The sequence below is a fragment of the Rhipicephalus sanguineus genome, chromosome 11 (genome assembly GCF_013339695.2).
Source record: "Rhipicephalus sanguineus isolate Rsan-2018 chromosome 11, BIME_Rsan_1.4, whole genome shotgun sequence".
Lineage (NCBI taxonomy): Eukaryota > Metazoa > Arthropoda > Arachnida > Ixodida > Ixodidae > Rhipicephalus > Rhipicephalus sanguineus.
In genome coordinates, this window is record NC_051186.1 from 77,904,987 (window position 1) to 77,912,158 (window position 7,172).

A 7,172-nucleotide genomic window follows, 5' to 3' on the forward strand; every position below is an offset into this window, starting at 1 on the left:
CACACTCACAGACGCACTCACGTTCATACTCACGCCTACTCACACTAGGCACTCAATCACGTTCATACTCACGCCTACTCACACTCATATAGGCACTCACTCACGTTTATACTCACGCCTACTCACACTCATAAGACACTCACGTTCATACTCACGCCTACTCACACTCATAGGCACTCACTCACGTTCATACTCACACTTATAGTCACTCACACTCATAGGCAGTCACTCACGTTCATACTCACGTCTACTCACACTCATAGGCACTCACTCACGTTCATACTCACGCCTACTCAACTCATAGGCACTCACTCACGTTCATACTCACGCCTACTCACACTCATAGGTACTCACTCACGTTCATACTCACGCCTACTCACACTCATAGGCACTCACTCACGTTCATACTCATGCCTACTCACGCCAATTGGTACTCACTCGCGTTCATACGTGCACGCCCACTTACGCTCATAAGTACTCTCGTTCATACTCAAGCGTACTCACCACTCACAGCAGCACTCACGTTCATACTCCACGCCAAGACTCACACTCATAGGCACTCAATCACGTTCATACTCCACGCCTACTCACTCAGTAACACCACTCACGTTCATACTCACGCCTACTCACACTCATAGACACTCATTACGTTCATACTCACGCCTACTCACACTCATAGAACACTCACTCACTCACGTTCATACTCACACCTACTCACACTTATAGGCCTCACTCACGTTCATACTCACTCCACTCAACTTATAGGCACTCACTCACGTTCATACTGACAGCCTACTCACACTCATAGGCAGTCACTCACGTTCATACTCACGCCTACTCCACTCATAGGCACTCACTCACGTTTGCAATACTCACGCTACTCACTCATGACACTCACTCACGTTTCATACTCACACCTACTCACACTTATAGGCACTCACTCACGTTCATACTCACGCCTACTCACACTCATAGCATTCACTCACGTTCATACTCACGCCTACTCACACTCATAGGCACTCACTCACGTTCATACTCACGCCTACTCACACTCATAGACACTCACTCACGTTCATACTCACGCCTCTCACACTCATAGGAAGTCACTCACGTTCATACTCACGCCTACTCACACTCATAGGCACTCACTCACGTTCATACTCACAGCTACTCACACTCATAGACACTCACTCACGTCATACTCACGCCTGCTCACACTCATAGACACTCACTCAACGTTCATACTCACGCCTACTCACACTTATAGCCCTCACTCACTTTCATACTCCACGCTACTCACACTCACAGGCACTCACGTTCATGCTCACGCCTACTCACTCTTATAGGCACTCAATCACGTTCATACTCACGCTTACTCACACTCATAGACACTCACTCACGTTCATACTCATGCCTACTCACACTTATAGACACTTACTCACGTTCATACTCACGCCTACTCACACTTATAGACACTGACTCACGTTCATACCCACGCCTACTCACATTATAGGCACTCACTCACTTTTATACTCACGCCTACTCACACTCATAACCACTCACTCACGTTCATACTCACGCCTACACGCACTTATAGGCACTCACTTAGTTTTATACTCACGCCTAGTTACACTCATAGGCAGTCACTCACGTTAATACTCACGCCTACTCACACTCATAGACACTCACTCACGTTCATTCTCATGCCTGCGCACGCCCATTGGTACTCACTCGCGTTCATACGTGCACGCCCACTTACGCTCATAAGTACTCACGTTTATACTCAAGTGTACTCACATTTATGGGCAATCGCTTACGTTGATACTCATACCTGCTCATACCCATCGGTACTCACTCGCCTTCAGTTCCTACTCGCGCCCACTCACACTGGTAAGTACTCACTCGCGCCTACTCACACCGGCGCTCACGTACTCACACCTACTCACAGCCATTTGTACTCACGTTCGCTCATGTCTACTCACTCCCATGGGAACTCTCACATTCATACACATCTACTACACTAGTATGTTACCTTCATACTCATGTCTGCTCACATCCCTCGTCACTCACTCATACTCACGCCTTTGAAATGAGTCTCCTCATGAATGAACATGCCGAGCTTTCTGCTCTACTCGCACTCACATGCGTTCATACTGAAGTACACTCCCGTTCACAGATACTCGCGTTTACACGTCCACTAGCTCCCATATTCGACCATTACCGCTCACACCCACTCAACTTCTCCGGGTCTCATTGAGATCTGTCTCTCACACTGGACGTCTTGTATGCATTCGCATCTAAGATGATCTCTCATATATTCGCGTTATATCCGAACCTGCAGATTTGCAATGAATATTAGGGACAAACCGCGGATGCTAACACTCGTACAAGAGAAATGTCCTATGTATGTGTTTTATATGCGATGTCGGGACCGCGGAAAAAAATTTTCGAAGTAACCGAATGTCGAATTATCGAAAGTATCAAGAAAACAATAAACAAGTGTCTATTACATCAATGCATTTGCCTTTTCTTGGTGAATACGTAAATTCATGGTACATATTTGGCATATAATAAGAGCAATGTAATGCCGCAAATTTATTTGTGACTTCGTTCACAATGTGACCGCGGCTCAAGACAGCCGTGTCTTAACACTAAACGATGCTATGCCCCCCTTCCTTATTACGTACCGCCGCCACCCACGCGCCCGTATGATAATCATTTTCGCCGGAAAAAATGATCGGCAAATGAGCGTTCATTCATCATAATGCCGCAAGCCGAATTTTATTCCAGCCCGTGGACTGCGGCTGAAGCTCTTCATCTTCAACAACTTCCACTATGTTCGAGTTGCGTGCGCAATGCGTGCGCATTGCCCGAATTCAAAACGAAAGCTACCCGAGTGCCGCATCCGCTGCGGACGAAAGCGTGGTTGCTAAATTAAGACGGGATCATAGCGTCAACGTAGTTCCGAAGGCGCGCGCGCGGCCTGCGCCCACAGTCGAAACGAAACTGCTCAGCACAGCATCCGCTGCTGAATAAACCTGGCTCGCTAATGCACAATAATGGGTGGCGACTACGCAGTTCTGAAGGGACGCGGTGAAAACGAAACTATTGCTCGTCGCAGCTTTGACCCGCAGTTGCCGCAGGCGCTATGTACGCGATCATAGATATATCACCCACGCAGTTCGCGTATGCCGAGTAAAATCGAAGATGAAGCAAGTGGGCCGCAGCCGTCGAAGTCTTGGGTCACCAATAACGCGATTATGGCTAGATCGTAGATGGCGACCACGCCTTTATGAAGGACCGCAGCCGTTTGAGTTGTTCACGAACGCCGTTTTCCCTCCTGTGAGTCGAACATTTGTGGCGCTTCGTGCTTGGCGCGCTCCGAGGATCGTCCGAATTAACCGCGTTGCGGTCAAATATGACCGAATTAACGAGAGTTTGATACAATTAAACAATGCATAAGCTTGCCAGGACCAGAGAACACGTCCAAATTATCCGATTTGCCGAACTAACGGGGTGCGAATTAGCGATCTTTTACCGTAGAACCTTTCATTTTCGACGACTGACCAAATAGCAAATGTATGACGCGCCTATTTGCTAACTGCACCTTCACTGTTTATCCCAGGGGTCTCAAACTCACCTCAGCTAACGAGCCGCAGTCACGTAAATTTACTCCCGCAAGGGCCAGGGCACAGTGACGAAGGTAAGAGTGGGGGGCGGGTAGGAATAGTTTGTACAAAATTCCAGCTAGCGTTGCCATGTGAAAGACCTTTCCCATATTTCATAAATGGGGTCATTTCTGAAGGGGATTTTGCGCCTAGATCCCAACGACATATCTACCTCCAAAATGACTCAAATATGGACGACGGTTGTGAGAGTTTGTTTCCCTGTTAGGTATCCATGTCCAGCAATCTGGGACATAGAGTACTGCGGCAAAGTCGACCTTAAGGGGAAGCGCTCGGCGTAACGCTATGGAGAGCGTTCTTTAAAAATTGGTTACTGAAGAATGCCTTAATTTTTCGCAAATTGCACTTAAGGGACTTAACGCTGACAACGTTCTTATGCTGTACATTGCGATTAGTTTGAATTCGCCGGCTGGATGTTTTTCCCGAGACACTTTCGTGGATCCGTTGAAAACGCAAGGGGTGATTTTTCAAAAGTTAATTGTAGCGCAACGATCATTTATTCGCTAATTGCACTCTACTGGCATGTACAGTATGACAACCTTTCCATGTGCTTGCAATTTGGTATTATTGCGCTGGCTGGATTTTTTTCCCGAAGAGTTTTTCTAAATCCTACTGCGGGAAAGCAGCCCTACAGGGGTAAAAAAATGCCTGTCGCTAAATTGATGAGGAAGTGCATGTTGATCACGTTAAAACTCAGAAACGTCTGCAGATGTGATGCACATTATCATGCTGACGTATAGGAAATTGGTAATAGTAATAAATAATAATAAAGAATCGAACAATTCATTTGAAATTTATGGGCGCAAGCTCATAGTGTAGAAGCACATGTATAGTATAGATGGTATTTCAAGGTATATAGTTACGATAAGACGATAGCCATAATTTCAAATTGCCACGTGCGTTTCTTTATCACTTTTGCTGTATTCGGTTTTCGGCCACAAAGACTGTCAGCAACGCTCAGCGCGAACCGCGCCTCGTTGTTCGAGAACCTTCGCGATCATTGTAGATCATTTTGTTAATATTGCGCGCTAGACGCGCACACTCGAGCTTATTTTAGAATTTGTACGACAGCCAGCGATAACGCTGGAATATTCGACGGCACATGTTTAAATGCCGACGCGCTTCACCACTTGTCAGTTGATCGACGGTCGACGCTCTGTTCGCCGCTATCAGCGTATTGCTGTAATTTGACTTTCAGTTTCCCGGCCACAAGTTCGGCCAACAAACAGTTTCATCTCGGACGTGCTGACTGCTGTCTTCGTCGACGTCACGACCACGTGACATCTGGTGGAGGTGCTGCTTCATGATCCGGACGCCACCGCGGAGCGCTGATCCAAGCCCAAGCCGCGAAGAAGACGACTCTAAGGACAACCCGGATCCTCGAACCAGCCGCCGGCAGAAGGGACTACAACCAGAGTACGGGCTCCTTCCCGAAAACGCCAGGCAGCCGAAGACCGTCAACATCGACCACCGAGACGATGACTGACGCAGTGCCCCCTACGGCGATCGTGATGCAGCCACCCAGGGAGCCGCCGACGTTCCGTGGTTCGCCATGTGAAGACCCCGAGACTTGGCTCGAGACCTTCGAAAGGGTCTCAACATGTAATAACTGGAACTGCGAGGACAAGCTGCGCCGCGTATACTTCTACCTAGAAGACGCCGCGAGGACGTGGTTCGAGAACCGAGAATCCGCCCTACAAACATGGGATCTCTTTCGGACGACGTTCCTAAGCACGTTCACGAGCGTGGTCCGCAGGAACGGGCCGCGGCTATGCTGGAGACCCGTGTGCAGCTGCCCAACGAAATATTGCCATCTACACGGAAGAGATGAATCGTCTGTTTCGACACGCCGACCCAAGTATGCCCGAAGAGAAGAAAGTGAGGTTCCTCATGCGGGGTGTCAAACAGGAACTCTTCGCTGGATTGATAAGGAACCCGCCGAAGACGGTCGCTGAATTTGCATCGGAGGCTTCCACGATCGAGAAAACGCTTGAGATGCGAACGCGGCAATACAACCGCAGTTTCTCGGCTACAAGCTACGCCGACGTTCAAGCCCTAGGACCCGCCGACCTGCGTGAGACGATTCGAGCAATCGTGCAAGAGGAGTTGCGAAAAATTCTACCTCCGTCGCAACCTCAAGTAGAGTCCATCACCGACGTCGTGCGCCGGGAGATCCAGCATTCACTCGGCGCGCCTCAGCTAGCAGAGCCGCAGCCGCAAGCTATTAGCTATGCTGCTGCAGCCCGCCGTCATGCTCCTCCTCCACGCCCCCGCCAAGACGCCACACCGCCGCGGTACCGTCGTCAGACGCCGCCGCCGCCAAGGACACCCTACCGACAACCTGTCGGCCAGCGCAACACCCCGAGGAAGACCGATGTCTGGCGTGCCCCCGACAACCGCCCGCTCTCCTACCACTGCGGAGAGGCCGGCCACACGTACCGCCGCTGCCAGTACCGACAGATGGGACTACGCGGATTCGCTATCAACGCTCCGCGCCCGCAGCCAGGTGAACGGCTGCGTGAAATCGACGACTACCTCACCGGAACACAGTGGCAAGAACGACGACCTTCCCGCTCGCCGTCGCCCGGCCGCTACATATCACCGCACCGCCGGCCGTACACTGGCCCAAACTGGGGCCGGTCGCCTAGCCCGTTGTAAGGACCGAGTGGTGGTTCGTCACGTTTGCGAGTGCGTGGCTCAACGGGACGGGCGACAAGAGAATACGCACGAATGAGTTTCAATAAACATTTATGGGGACAAGGGATTCTAGGGACAATGACGGAGAACAAGCACAGAGATAAACACACATAAATTAAGCTGGAAGTCCTACCCGCGGAATGTCCGATCAAGGTAGCAAGAAAACGAAGTCTCACGACTCGTAGACGACGTTGCCTTGACGAGGGTCAGTCCACATGCGGCGACGAGTGTCGTTGAAGGCGAGCCCAGGCACGCAGGTGACACGTCCCATGTGCCTTATAGCAGGAAGATAAGGCCTCCGGAAGGCCTGCCGTTTGATCACGGCCTTGCGCCGTCCCAGGTGGCGACGGTGTTCAGGAACTCATGACGCCTGCCCGCCGACACAGCAGGAGCCGCAGCCGGTACCGGTAGCCCCAGGCAGGTACCTCGGCTCCCCAGGTCTCACCAAGAACAGGCTGGAGCAGCTCCCCGGACAGCGCCGTGGCCCGGCACGTCCTCGCTGGAGCCACCGCCAACGCTCAAAACACCAGGCAAGCACCAGTCCTCGCTGAGCACGGCCACGGCAACTTCTCGGACAGCGCCCTGGTCCGGCGTGTCCTTCGGCTTGCTTCACTCAGCCCTCTGCGCGTTCCACACGCGCCTCTCTTCTTTCTCGTCTTTTCTCTTGTGCCGCCGCCGCACGTGCCACCTGCCCCTGGCTCGCCTTCATGTCTCCGTCGCCTTCATAGTCACATCCGCACAAAATTTCTCAAAATTCACTTGAAGGGTTTCGAAACACACAAATGTTTT